The 15384-nt window shown below is 40.4% G+C and overlaps 2 long non-coding RNA genes across 8 annotated transcripts in view; one reads left to right on the plus strand and one right to left on the minus strand.

The window, feature by feature from the left end:
- The window catches only part of LOC140613154 (uncharacterized), a 172107-nt gene extending 166297 nt beyond the window's left edge, over nt 1–5810 (minus strand). For all 3 annotated transcript variants that reach the window (XR_012014310.1, XR_012014309.1, XR_012014311.1), the window contains exon 1: nt 5341–5810. This is a non-coding gene — a long non-coding RNA (uncharacterized lncRNA). The remainder of the gene's footprint in view (nt 1–5340) is intronic.
- Nucleotides 5811–5964: 154 nt separating this feature from the next.
- LOC140613155 (uncharacterized) overlaps nt 5965–15384 on the plus strand; it is a 70549-nt gene continuing 61129 nt past the window's right edge. For 2 of the 5 annotated variants that reach the window (XR_012014314.1, XR_012014316.1), the window contains exons 1-3: nt 8065–10095; nt 10928–10985; nt 11075–11140. This is a non-coding gene — a long non-coding RNA (uncharacterized lncRNA). Of the gene's footprint in view, nt 6114–8064; nt 10096–10927; nt 10986–11074; nt 11141–15384 lie in introns of those variants that run through there. The other 3 variants (XR_012014313.1, XR_012014315.1, XR_012014312.1) reach the window with 3 other exon arrangements.

Consider the following 15384-nt stretch of genomic DNA (forward strand, 5'->3'; position numbering starts at 1 on the left):
GGAGGAATAGCTCTAAGGCATTTGGAGATGTTGGTCTTGAATTCACAAATTGAAGTAGCTTACAGACATACTTAAAAAGTTTTCAATCATTTTCACATACTTAAGTTGAAAAGTTCATTGAAAGAAGTTAATTTGTGGCCAGATTGTGAAGGTTCTTAGATAGTAATAGCAAGAAACCTGTTATTTTATAAATGAGTGATATAAGGCATTTCTTTTTCCCAGCAAAAACTGACTGTATCTATACCTTCGAAAGACATTTTGTGGTTTTTAAAAGGATGTAAAGGGGATCCCTGGGTGGCTCAGCAGTTTAGTGCCTGCCTTCAGCCCAGGGTGTGATCCTGGAGAACCCGGATCAAGTCCCACATCAGGTTTCCTGCATGGCGCCTGCTTCTCCCTCTGCTTGTGTCTCTGCTTCTCTCTCTCTCTCTCTCTCTGATGAATAAATAAATAAAATCTTTAAAAAAAAGTAAAATAAAAGGATGTAAAGAAGGGGCTATAGGAACATCTGAAAAGATATGATAAGGTCTAGAATCAGAACCAGGGAAGGGGAAATTGATATTTATAAGTAGGAACAAAGAGATGAATGTAATGCCATTTATAAGAAAATGAAAACAATCTTCTGGTTTTTAAAAGAGAAGGTTTTGTTGTTTTATTCGGGTTACTTAAGTTAGAGAGCTAAAAGAAAGAAATCTAGGCAACATATCAGGATGTTGGACTGCCTTTGAGAAACCAAGGATTTTTTTTTTTTTTTTTTTATGAGCACAGGGATGTCTAATATTTACTTTTAAGTGGTTTTTGTTGCTGGGATATTAATGTGGTGGATTTAAGTTTGTTGTTGTTTATTTTGTTTCTCTGTGGAAATAAAGAAAATAGGCTGTGTTTGACAAAGGAAGAGCATATAAGGCATAGCAATGATCTGTAAATCAAAATGAATCAGCAAAATCCCAGCTTTGGCTGTATGTGGCTTAGGCTTTGAGTCAGTTTCTTCCCAGTGTCTCAAAAGACAGCTTTCGTTTCCTTGCAATACCTGGGCTACTTGAGTTTTGGGGCAGGAGGACTATGGGTGCTCTTGGCTTGAGCAAGAGAGAGAAATAAATACTATCTCACAGACTAATGGAACTCTCCAGTTAAGCTTGCCAAGCTGAGTACATAAACACCAGCTAGAGAGAATGTAAACCTGACACTAAACCGTAACCCTCTGACAAAACATAAATTTAAATGTCCAAACACTGGCTGCTGTCAATCCCATGACAAACTATTGTTTCCTTATAAAAGGAGAAAGGGTATTTCCAAACTTCAGGCTATAGGTGTAACACTGCTAAGGTACCAGGTGATCTCTAGCCAGACAGAGCATTCAAGAAGATATAGAGATGAATAACACATAGTCCCCATCCCTGTGAAGTACACGGTCTAGTGAGAGGAGAGGCTATTTCCCCATATAATTAAAAGGCAAGATAATGGTAACGGTATGAGTTGAATGATGCCAAACATCCCAGAGGACTAAATGACTCTTTGTGGGGTCACTACTTATTTCCCCTTACCCTACCAACACCTCCCCTTCCACATAGAGATGAAGTTTCGACTTCTGAAGTTTCAGATGTCAGATCTCTATAGAGGATATTTTCGCAGAAGGTTCACATGTTAAGAACAGCAGTGTTCCAGAGGGAAAAGGAACTGCAGCATTTTGCTAGCTGCATTACATATGTTATTTTATGTAATTCTCCCAACAACTGTATGAGACAGGTATTATTACTGCCACCTAATAAATGAGGAAACAGGAACATAACGTCTATACTAGTCAGAATTCAAACCATTATCTGCCTGATTCCAAAAGTTCCCTTTCCCACTATTTCAAACTCAATTCCCCAAAGTGGGATTATTAAACATGTCCTTGTTGTAGAAGACAGTAGATATATTGCAACACTCATCCTAAATATATACATAGATAAGTATCATCATTATACACGGATGCATGTACACATATATAAACTATCATTAGTTATGAGGCAAATTCTAGTTCAAATGACATCGTGGTATCGCTACACACATAGAATAGCAAAGAAAAACAAACAAAAATCAAAATACAAAAACCTGACAAGAATCCCCAAATCCAAGTACTGACAAAGATTTGGAGCAATTGTAATGCTCATACTTTGCTGGTGGGAATACAATGATGGTTCAGTTACATTGAAAAAGTCTGGAAGTCTACTATAATGTTAAATACACAAACAATCCACCAATCCCACTTCTAGGTATTTTATATAAGGTAAATGAAAACATTTGTCTACACATAGACATGTATGTGCATGTTCATAGTACCTTTCTTCATAATAACTAAAAATTAGAGATAACTCAAAGTCCATCTATTAGCAAGTAAATAAATGAACTGATACACTTGTACAATAATGAATGCACATATATATCCACAAAATAGAATTACACTCAAACATAATAAGGACCAAACTACTGATACATGTAAAAACACGGAGAAATCTCCAAAGCATTATCTTAGACACAAAAGATGGTGGTTTTAATGCACTAGGGTGAGAGAACAGAACTGACCACAAAGGAGCACAAGAAAGCTTTTTGGAGTGACAAAAATATTACATATTTTTTTAAGATTTATTTATTCATGAGAGACATACACAGAGAGAGGCAGAGACACAGGCAGAGGGAAAAGCAGGCTCCACGCAGGGAACTAGATGTGGGACTCAATCCCGGGTCTCCAGGATCAGGCCCTGGGCCGACAGCAGGCGCCAAACTGCTGAGCCACCCCGGGATCCCCAAAATGTTACAGATCTTGATTTCAGTGGTGGCTATGTGCTTGTTCACATTTGTAGAAACTTGTACTATTCACTAAAAAGGATGGATTTTGCTTTATGTAAGACATACCTTATTTAAAAATGCATAGAGCTGTACACCTATAAAAGTGAATTTCTATGTAGATTAATGTCCATAATCCTTATTTTTAACACAGAGCTAGCCCCACACCCCCTCCCACACATGTGTGAAGGTCTTTCTAGAAAAACATATTTTAATATGAAACCAAATGTGTCTGTTTTAATCTTCTTAAGCCATTCCTGTTTTGCCCTTTTTACGAATCCCACCCACAAGGTACCATCCTTTATGAAGATTTTGTAATGAGTAAGGATACCATAAAACAATGAGATAGTAATTTGTTCCATCCACCATTACCCTGTTACAGATGCAGACAGATCATGTGAGTGTGAAAGGATCTGAGCCTGTTACTAAGATTAATGGAAACCCAGATGCAGGGACTCCTGAGGAACTAATGGCTTCATCTGAAATCCAGTGGAAAACAATTGTCTTAGAGTCATGTGAAATGCTGTAAAAGTTAAAACTTATAACTAAGTCCTACTGCCCTCCAGCACCACTTGACAGCCCTGTGGGGTCTGAGAGCAGAGGCCTGAGAACAGAGATTTATGCCACAAATTAAGCTCCTAAAGCCCCAGTGGAATATTTTGTTAGCCCCTCGGCCATATGTAAGTGCACTGCTAACCATCACTACAAGAGAACATTCTGAAAATAAGGTGGACCGGGGTGCAGAACAGGGAGTATTTAATTGGAAAAACAACAACAACAACCAAACTTTGTAAAAATAAAAATTTAAGAGCTATTTTGCAATTCCTTAAAACTTGCCTCATGTTCCAATGTCTAAACATGCTTGGGGCCATCATTTAAATTATTTTTCTCAGCCAGTGGGGTGTACTTTTTAAATTACTGAAGATAGTCGTGTTTTTAATCTGAGAAAAACGCAGGACTTTTTCTGAGAATTTCTCCTTCCCTTACCTATTACTCATTTTCTAGGTCAGTTAAGACTTTTGTGGGGAAGAGATATAAACAAATAAATAAAGACACTGAGGAAACTTAAAATGAAGAACAGAACGGAACCAAAAATTTTGTCCCAAACGTGTCTTAACAGAATCACATGTGGTATTCAATATTATTGATCAAGTTTGTGCATTTTCAATTTACCACAACGTTTTCCCCCGTGCTCACAAGTTGTTCAGCAAGGTCAGGTAAGCCAGCAAGAGGAAACCTTGATTTAGAGCCCACTTGACGAGAAGGAATCAGAAACAGCGAATAAACAGGTGGATGCCGGTACATAACCACTCATCGTGCATTTGGAAGTATGCATCAGTATGAACAGGCTTTCCCTCTCCTCCGAAGGCAGGACTTCAAACACAGGCTTTGCTGAAATGTTTATCTGATTTCTCATCACCTGACTAAAGCCAAATGCTAACCACACGAGCAATTATTTCATTAAAAAATGCCGTTCTAGCAATTCTAGCAGATGAATCATTCAGTTGTATGTACGCACATTTATGTTCCTCTTGGCTACACATATGCAAAAGAACAGCAACAACAACAACAAAAAAAGCTACACAAAAGGCAGAAAGAGTAGAATGAGTATGACAAGAAATCCCCACTATCATTGGTTCCTAACTCTCCACCCTTAGTAAATACTACAGGCTGTAAGTCACATGAACGCGGTGAGCAGAGTCAATCGTTCCATTAACACACTAGGAAGGCTAGTGCAGGTGGCCCTCGAGCAACGTGGGTTTGACACATGAATGTCCACTTACACGTGGAATTTTTTTTTAAAGATACTATTTATTCATGAGACAGAGACACACACAGAGAGCGGCAGAGACACAGGCAGAGGGAGCAGCAGGCTCCCCACAGGGAGCCCGATGTGGGACTCGATCCCAGGACCCCGGGATCATGCCCTGGGCTGAAGGCAGACGCTCAATCACTGAGTCACCCAGGTGCACCCACGTGGAACTTCTTTGAGGCTGTAAATGTACGTTGTCACGATTTTGCTTGTAACATTTGATTATTTCCAGCTTACCTTTATGCAACGCGTCTAACAGAAAGAGAATAAGTTACCGGACTGTGCGATCAGAAAGGGCAGTGGAGGATCAGCAAGTACATTTAGCAGGAGTCACAGGTTAATACGGGGATTTTCTGTCCCCGGCAGGGGAGGAAGGTTTGGTCAGCTATATTTTTCTCGGAGGGTAAAAGCAAAGTATTTCAGACTCACCTTGTTTATTTCTGCTTATCTTGCTCCTGAAACTTCAAGTGTACCCTTTTTTTCTTTCTTAAGATTTTATTTTTTGATTCGTGAGAGACACACAGAGGCAGAGGCACAGGCCGAGGGAGACGCAGGCTCCTCCGGGGCAGCCGGAAGTGGGGCTGGATCCCGGCTCTCCGGGTCTCCGGGTCTCCAGGCCCAGGCCCGAGCCCCGCCGAGCTGCCCCGCCGAGCCGCGGGAATTTCAGTCGTCCCCGCCTCGTCCCCACACCCCGATATCCCTACCTCGCTGTACAGACTGGTGGGTTGTGACCCGAGGCGCCGAGCGCTGCTCAAGCTATTCGGGGTTTCCTACCCGCGCTTGTGAAGAGGCTCGATGGCCGCACCGGGACGGCGGAGGCGCAGGCAGCCCCACGGTGGGTCGCGAGGCCCTTACGTCAGCCGAGCGCTGAGGCCCCAACGTGCGACGCCGGGGCTGTGTAAGCGCTTCCGGTGGCGGCCGGAAGTGCAGAAAGCGGCTCTGCCCCCGCACGCGGCCCAGGCACTGACGACAGGCGCGGTCACCTTCGCCACTGAGGCACCGGCCGGCGCGAGGCCGAGGCGTCAATCTCTGCGCGCACGACTCCGCTCTCAGATCCCACGAGGCCCAGAGCTGCGAGGCTCATCCCGGGGCCGTCGGCCGACACGTGGCTCCTGCCTCGGTCCCCGGCGGGCGGAGGCCTGGCTCTGCAGCCCGGACACGGGGCCTCCGCTCGGCTCGCAGTCCGGGCGAAGGCAGGCCCCGTGCCGCCGACTGGGCCAAGGCCGGGCCCGGCACGCCCCCCTCCGCTTCCCGACAGGCCCTGCGCCACCGGCTTCCGGCAGGCACCGCGCGCGTCTGCGGCCCGGGCTGTTTCCCGCCCGCCCCGGGGGCTGCCGGGAGCGTAGGGGCGGCGCTTCCCTTTGACTTCCGCTCCCGGCAGGGCCCCGTGCTCGCTGACGCCGCCGCCGACCGTGCGGGCTGAGTGGAAGCTTCTAGAGCTGGGCGGGGGCACCTTGGGCGCCCTGGAAGCCGCCAGGTAAAGGTTGGCCTCTCTCCGCCCCGCTCTGCCTGCTTGGCTTCTCGCGGTTGCTGCGGTTTTTTTTTTTCTTGAACCCAAATGATCGTCGTCTGACCGGCAAGGTTAAGGGAACGTTTCAGGGTGACCGAGGAAGTTTGTGACCCGAACTGGGGCGACGCTGAGACCTTGGTTTCGGGTCAGCAGCCCACGTGGTCCTCAGCAGCCCACGTGGTCAGAAACAAGCCCGCTTGTCCGGGGTTGAATGCAGCGCCTGAATACGCCATCGAGTGCCCGCCCGTGACCCCAGCTCCAGAAAGCAGCCCAGACGGTGGGGGGTGACAGCGTCGCCATGCGGGGGCGTCCGCCACCTTTCCTTTAAAGATTTTATTTTTTAAAGATTTATTTATTCATGAGAGACGCAGACACACAAGCAGAGGGAGAAGCAGGCTCCATGCAGGGAGCCCGATGTGGGATTCGATCCGGGTCTCCAGGATCACACCCTGGGCTGAAGGCGGCGCTAAACCGGGGAGCCACCCTGGCGGCCCTTCTTTTCTTTAAATACCACTTACACGACGCTGTTTGTGCTTTCCTTGAGAAGGAATGTGGAACGAGAGTGCAAACCCCTGCTCAACCATGTCCAGTCTCTGCGGAATCATTGTGCCGTCAAAAAAACCCCTAGTCTTGATTTTTTTTTTTTTTTTTTTTTTTTTTAAGATTTTCATGAGAGAGAGGGAGGCAGATGCGGGACTCGATCCCGGGACCCCAGGGTCACGCCCTCCGCCAAAGGCTGCGCCAAATCACTGAGCCACCCAGACTGCCCGAATTTTTTTTTCTTTTTTTCTTTTTTTTATGTTTTGCCTCCCTGGTTGTTAATTCACAGTGATTACACACACACACACACACACACACAAACGTAGTTTGACTCAGCTTAAAACGACTAAAAATGTAAAGATGTTCTCGTCGATTGTTCTCCTTGAAGAAAGATATTTCTCTGGAATCGGCAAGGATTTTAATTTGTTTAATAAGGCAGTATGTCTCCTAACTTTGAAAGGAAACACGATTCTTAGCTGTCACATGTCTTCCTTAGTACAGGTTCTTTTATATGATTTCCAAGACCTTGTTTTGTTTCCTGTGCTTCAACACTGAATGCCATTGTTTGGGGGTGGTGACAGAGTTGATGGGTCAGACTTGGGGGGACCCTGAGGGATCATTGTCAAGGACAGAGAAAATCCGAGCTGGGAAGGAAGAAAATACCCCAAACTGCTTCAGATGTGAAGAGCAGGGCAAGGACTGAAGTGATAGCTAGGATCAAAGGTGGTAAGAATAGGTAACTAGGAATCAGACTGTCTTATTTTGGAAAAAGTTCAGCACCTGGCCCCTACTGAAGGCTTAAAGAAGAGTCTAAGGAGTGATGTTGAACTGAAGGCTAAAGTGAAAATGCATCAGGGACCTGGGGGGCTCAGCGGTTGAGCGTCTGCCTTCAGGGCATGATCCCGGGGTCCTGGGATCAGTCCCACATCGGGCTCCCCGCAGGGAACCTGCTTCTCCCTCTGCCTGTGTCTCTGCCTCTCATGAATAAATAAATAAAATCTTAAAAAAAAAAAAGGCGACAACGCATGCTACCTCAAGTTCTCAGCCTTTGTTTTATGGTTTTGCCACCTGTATTGCCAATGTATAGATTTCTGATTTCTTTCTTATAATATTTTTATATTTTCCCTAGTTCTGACACAGAAAAAAAAATCTATTCAATTAACATATGAATATTTCAAATACCAAGATCATCTAGCATCTCACCTTTTAGTATTCCTCAGTAAAAACCAGATCCATCATCAAACATCTCAATTACAAAATAAATCTGTAGGACATTTACTATACTGGTTGTCCTTTTTCAGTTTTTCAAATATTTCTTTTTTTTTTAATAATTTTTTTATTTATTTATGATAGTCACACAGAGAGAGAGAGAGAGAGAGAGAGAGGCAGAGACACAGGCAGAGGGAGAAGCAGGCTCCCTGCACCGGGAGCCCGAGGTGGGACTCGATCCCGGGTCTCCAGGATCGCGCCCTGGGCCAAAGGCAGGCGCCAAACCGCTGCGCCACCCAGGGATCCCCCAGTTTTTCAAATATTTCTTAAAAGCACAGCCCCAGATTTCACAGAGTACTTTTTTTTTTTAAAGATTTATTTATTTATTCATGAGACACACACAGGCAGAGACACAGGCAGAGGGAGAAGCAGGCTCCATGCAACGTGAGACTCGATCCTGGGACCCAGGATCACACCCTGAGCAGAAGGCAGACGCTCAACCACTGAGCCACCCAGGTGCCCCCACAGAGTACTGTAGATGATTTTCAAAAACTGTAAGTTCCAAGAGTTCTATTATCTGGACTATAAATTTATATTAATATTAAAAGGATATGCAAGTATGTTCACTTGCTTAACAACTGTACCGTATTATTAGCTCACATCAACTTGAGAGAGAAATATGTGTGGCAAACTGATCAAGCAGGTCTTAAATTGGAAATTTGTGGAGGAAGGTGAATTACAACCTAAGATGTAGAATGGGATATTGAACTGCAATTCCCAGAAGTGCTATAGATAGTTCCTGAGCAGTATTCATAACTTCAGGTGAGCTTGTAGGGAATCATGTGAGTACTCAGTCACTCTGGAGTAAGAGCACAACCTTAAAAACTGGACAGAACAAGGCAATATTAAAGTGGCTATCTCAGAAAGTATCTGATTTGTCTAAATATCTTGATTTCCTTAATTCCTCTGACCAATTCTGACTTCTGTGTTCCCAGTTTCCTTCTGATTTCATACTTCTTCCGAGACCTCAACTTATAATGACACTGATATCCCTGCTTCATCTGTGTAGCTGGTGACCTTGCTGTTTGCTCTTCTCCTCAGCCTCCAAGATGCACCCTTTATTTTCTTAGCTACCCCTCCCCACTTGTGGTATCTAACCCTGTGCTACTGATTCCATCTTCTCTTAGAAACATTTCCCTCCTTTATCAGTATTGGCACTTAGCTTATGCACCTGTAGAACACCAGAGTCTAAATTATTCTCTGGGGTTTTGACATGAACCACTCAGCATCTGCCATTTGATTAACACAGTTTTATGGAAGTAGGGTCCATACATGGCTAGCACTGAAGTTTGGTGGGAGGAGTCTTAGGATGTAGAACAGCTGTAGGAAAGATGAGATCTGTCTTGAAGGAAAGAGATCTAATGCACCGAGTGGATTGTGCATTAAAAGCATACTGATGTGTTAAACAGTATGTTAAAAAGGTTGTTGACAAATAAGAGGAGAAATAAAATAAATGATGTTGCTGAGAGATAACCACAGAGTGCACAGGGAAAGAGAAGATACACTGATGCTTTCCTAATATAGATTATAACTCAAGTATTCAGGCTATTAGTGTCAGAAACCTTATCTTTCTCATCTTTGAATCCCCCTTAGATTCTAGCATAATGCTTTTTGAATTGAAATTAGTCTTCTGTTGGCGGTGCCTTTCTTCTAAATCTGAACAGTTGATATATTCTTGATGTACCCAGAAGAATCTACTGTAACTGAAAAGCCCGAAGAATCCAGAGGACTATGGTTACTCTGGCCTTTAATCCAGTCAGCAAAATGGGGATAGAAGAGTTAACATTCATCAGACTCTTTCAAGCATTCTGCAGCTGACATCTCATTGAGTCTTCTTAAAATTCAATTTATGGAGTATTTATTAGCCCTGTTTTTCAGTTGAAGAAATAATGATTCTGAGATTAATAACTGTGATGAGCAGTAATTCTTAATACAGGGAGTTAGAACAGAAACTCAGAGTCCATACTCTTTTGGATCCACTATGCTTTCCTTCAGTGGCTGGTGACTAGAAAATGAGGAGAACCTTGGGAAATCAATGCCATTCCAGTGAGAAGAAAACAGATTACTTGGAGCATGTGGCTTCTGGGAAAAAAATTTTATCAACACAGATTTCAAAAGAAAAGTGTACTGAACCACAAAGGTAAGCTAAAGAGTGCCATGTATCCCTAAGGAAGATACCAGGAAAAGCTTAGAATAAATGCATATTTATATAACTATTAAACAATCAAATAAATATGTAAATACAACTTTTGCACATATGCATGGTATAAGAAAGTGGGCACAGCATGGATAGCCCTGTTATTCAGAGAATATATAACATCAAACAATTTAAAGATAAGATAGTATTTTTTTTATCTTTTTCACTGATTAAAAGGAAGTATTATTGTAAAGTATATTGCAAACGTTATTAAGCTATTGCAATTCAAAAGTAATATAAAAAAGTAGAATAAACAACCCTAAAAAAAGTCTTGGTAAATTTTGCCAACAAGTGTGAATAAAACCTGCATAAGGTGATTATGGAATCATTCTCATATATTTGGAAATGAAATGAATAATTGAGAGTGGGCCATGAGAGGAAAGAGGGGAAATGTACATAAGGAGTGGAACCTCCCACTAAAGAGAGGAAAGTAGGACAATTGAAACTGTTTTTCTTTTCTTTTTTCTTTTTTTTCTTTTTTCTTTTCTTTTCTTTTCTTTTCTTTTCTTTTCTTTTCTTTTTTCTTTCTTTCTTTTTTATAATTTCCAAATGTTGGGCACACTGCCTGGCATCTAGTGGCATTTAGTAAATGTCTTTTTTGTTCTAAATGGCAATAATTTCCCAATTCAGAACCATGTGAAACAAGTATGATACCATATAGTTGACAAGGTTTATAGAGTGCTTTCAGTTTATCAGAGAGATGGCATTATAATGCTAAGATAGGGTAAACCCCAAGTGTTACTATTATTATCACAATAATATATTTTCAATCCAGCTAGTATTTCCCATGGCTGTCATTTTCCAGATGCTGCGTGAGGCACTGAGATGTAGAGGTAAATGAAGCACTCTATGTTTTCAAGTTTCCTACTGTTTAAAGCTAATAACAACCAGGCTGTGACTTAACAGAGATCTTTGTCTTTAGGAAAGCATGTTCATGAAGAGGCTGGACAGGCATCCTAGGCAACAGCTATCCTACTTATTGGTAAAGGTATGGGTTATTATGATATATAGAGAGAGACAAATGAGGATTTCAACTGTGAATCCATTAAACCATCAGAATTCTGGGTCTTGGAGCTGCACATAATGCATGAGACAAGGCAGAGAAAAGCAAAAGAAGAAAATATTGCCTATTTTATACCACCCACTGTTCTAAGAATTTATATACACTACCTCCAGTAATGCACATGGGTAGGTACATTGTTTTCATTCTGCAAATGAGGAAACCAAGGGATAGGAAAATGAAGTACTTTGCCCAAGGTTACGAATATAGTAAGTGGTAGAGCCTGATTTTGAACCTAGGGAGTTTTGCTATATCCCCATAATCTTACTTTTGACACTAAACCAAAATATAGTTATCTGCTAAATTAGGAAAGCCAAAGGAAAAAATGGTGAGCTGTTATCACTATAGAATTTGTTTCTCTTTTTTTACACCACTGTTCTCTCTTCTAGGTGCTTAGAACTCTGATAAGAGCTCTGAGCCAAATGGACGTAGTCTAATAATCTTATTCATACTAAAGTATTAAGTGTCTAATGTTAGCTCTTCCCCAAGAGACTTGTATTTTAAAAAGAGGATATCAAGGAGAGGGTAATGTATAACACACAGGAAGAGTCTGAAAAAAAAATTAAGGGATGAGAAAGAGTCTGGTGGACTTCAGAGGGTGTGGCTCACTCTCCTGGGACTACTGTCAACTCTCCTACTTGAACATGGTCAATGGCATAAGAAGTATATTTACAGAATATTTAGAAAATCCTTCTTTAAAAGATGAGCTTTGAAACAGGTCATGAAAGAAGCAGTAGATTTGGATTCTCAGAGGAGAGCTGGGGAAACCATCATGACCACAGGAAGGCAAGAGCAAAGGCAACAGAGAAGAGGGTTTCTGAAACACAAACTTGTGTTTGATGAGCCCAAATCAGCGAGTACATTCTGAAATGTATTTTGTGAAGGTACAGCAGGTGAATACTTAGTTTTCTCCACTAGCTTACCTAGATTAAGATTGTTTTCTATATACCAAAAGTAAATTGTTAACTGGTTGCTGCAGGGTTGCAGTTAGTTTTTCAGTATTTCAGTATTTTTGCCCTGGAAACTTAGTGTTCTTTCACTTTTAAAACATGTTTTATGTAGAGGATCAATATTGGACTCAATCCAAGGGGACTACTTTATTAAAATCCCCAAATTTTTATCATATGGTTTAATTTGTAAGACAAATCTTTTACATTAACATGACCTATGGATTTTAATATTCTTTATTTCTAGGAGAATTTCATAGCCTCACAAAATAATTATAGTGTATGCTTAATTTGAGAAGTAAAATACTCTGTGATAACTGCATATGTCAAATAAGTTGCAGTGATTTTTCAAGTTCTTTATGCACTCTCCCTCTTAGTAAAATGGTAAGACCCTCTTGTGACTCATTCTTTTTCCGTATTTTTCAATTCTCTACCTTCCTGGAAGCTTCTCTGTTCTGGTGGTCGGATAGAGAAGCATTCACCCAGAAAATGAACCTGAAAGACTCTCCCATGAGTTCTTGGTGCACTGTTTTGTTTTGTTTTTCCCATGTACTTTGCCTTGAAAGAAAGGCCAGAATGAATAAGACAAGCAGTAGATGAAACTAATTTTGCTGTGTTTGTCTAGAACATCATAGGCCAGAAGTTTAGTAAGTAAAAGGATAGTTTTATTTTTTAAAAATTTTCTAGAATTGTTCTTAAAGTATACATCTGTATATCATTCCAAATGTGTGTGGTAGGTTAGGGAGAGAAATTAAAAATGCTTTTCTACTTAATCAAAATAGTAATACCAGTATGTCAGTGTTTACTTCTAGTGAAGTAGAAACTTGATTAGAAATTCTTTAAGGTGTATTCTCCCTAATAGTCATGATGAAGGCATATGAAATGTCTATTTTTCAAGGTCAAAACTAATTGAATATTGGAAATTTAATATCCCTTCAGCGTTCAAGGAATAGTATAGGAAGCTGTTTCTTATATGAAAATGTGACAATTTCTTGAATAAAATGATACTCCATAAGAATAATTTGAAAATATAACTTAAAGTTCCAAATTGTGATTCCTACAGCTTTGCTTTTCTTTTTCAAGGTTGCTCTGGTTATGTAGGGTCTTTTGTGGTTCCATACATACTTGGGAATTATTTGTTCTAGCTCTTTGAAAAATACTGTTGGTATGTTGATAGGGACTATATTAAATGTGTAGATTGCTTTGAGTAGTGTAGGCATTTTAACAATATTTTTGCCTTTAATCCATGAATATGGAATGTCTTTCTGCTTCTTTGTATCCTCTTCTTCAATTTATTTCATCAATATTTTATAGTTTTCAAGTTATATTACAGAGGCATAGTGATCAAAACAATATAGTATTGACACAAAATAGACACATAGATTGATAGAAAAGAATAGAAAACCCATAACTGAACCCACAACTGTATGGTCAGTTAATCTTCAACAAGGGAGAGAAGAATATGCAGTGGGAAAACTCTTCAACAAATGGTGTTGGGACAACTGGATAGCAACATGCAAAGCAATGAAACTGGACCACTTTCTCACACCTTACACAAAAATAAGTTCAAATGGATTAGAGACCTCAATGTGAGAAAAGAAACCATAAAATCCTAGAGGAAAAAAGAAAGAGTAACCTCTTTGAAATCAACCCTGGCAGCTTCTTACTAGATATGTCTCCTAAGGCAATGGAAACAAAAACAAAAATAAATTGTTTGGACTTCATCAAAATAAAAAGCTTCTGCATGACAAAGGAAACAACCAACAAAAACTTAAAAGGCAAAAAAAAAAATTAAAAAAAAAAAGGCAACCTATGGAATGGAAGAAGATATTTGTAAATGACCTATCTGATAAAGGGTTAGCATCCAAAATTTATAAAGAACTTCTAAAGCTCAACACCCAAAAACCTAATAATCCAGTTTAAAAATGGGCAGAAGATACGAATAGACATTTTTCCAGAGAAGACACACAGATGGCCAACAGACACATGAAAATAAGCTCAACATCACTAATCATCAGGGATACAAGTCAATATAATATCACCTCACACCTGTTAGGATGACTATGATCAAGAACACAGGAAATAACAAGTGTTGATGAGGACGTGGAGAAAAAAGAACCCTCCTGCACTGTTGGTGGGAATACAAACTGGTGCAGCCATGCTGGAAAAGGTATGGAGTTTCCTCAAACTACAATATCCAAAATAGGAAAACAGCTCAAGTGTCCATCAATTGATGAATGGATAAAGATGATGTGAGAGAGATATATATACACACACACACACACACAAAGGAATATTACTCAGCAATAAAAACAATGAAATTTTGCTATTTGCAACCATGTGGATGGAGTTAGTATTATGCTAAGTGAAATAAGTCAGAGAAGACAAATACCATATGATTTCACGCATTCGTGGAATTTAAGAAACAAATAAGCAAAGGGGAAGAAAAGAGCAGCAAGCCAAAAAACAGACTCAGCTATAGAGAACAAACTGAAATAAAAGAGGGGAGATGGGTGGGAGGATGGATTAAATAGGTTATAGGAATTAAGAAGGATGCTTGTGGTGAGCCCCGGGTATCGTATGGAAGTGTTGAATCACTATATTATACACTTGAAACTGATATTATGCTGTATGTTAACTAGAATTTAAATAAAACTTAAGGGTTGTTTTTTTTTTTTTGAGAAAATAGAGAATTCACTTATAAAAGTAGATGAGAAAACCTTAAATGAAACATGAAGAAATAAATAATACAATGAAAAAACTATCCACCATTATCAAGTAAAATATACCCAGTAATACAGATGTTTAAATGAGACCCTATCAATATAATACAATCTGCATAAACTTACTATATAGATGCCTTGAAAACTTATATATACATTCCTAAAAAAAAACATTGATTTCAGGTCATTATAAAAGCATTTTGATCTTATTTTTTTAATAAGAGCAACACTAACTTTTATAAACTGATAACCAAATATTTGTCCAAATATATCCAAATTGTGGACAGATAATTCACCTATCAGAGAAACCTGGGAATAGATTTTAGTCTTTGTCAAGATGGCAAACAAACATAATCCTCTGATTTCCTTCTCATCTCAACCCTGTAAATACTGCATATATACTGATACCATGGAAACAAGAGTTATGTTGCTACATCCTGAGAAACCTCTGAGAAAGAGGGTAGGATTGAGCAAAGGGTGATGCAGCAACCCAGAGGGAAGG

This window comes from Canis lupus, chromosome 21 (assembly GCF_048164855.1).
Source record: "Canis lupus baileyi chromosome 21, mCanLup2.hap1, whole genome shotgun sequence".
NCBI classification, from domain to species: Eukaryota; Metazoa; Chordata; class Mammalia; order Carnivora; family Canidae; genus Canis; species Canis lupus.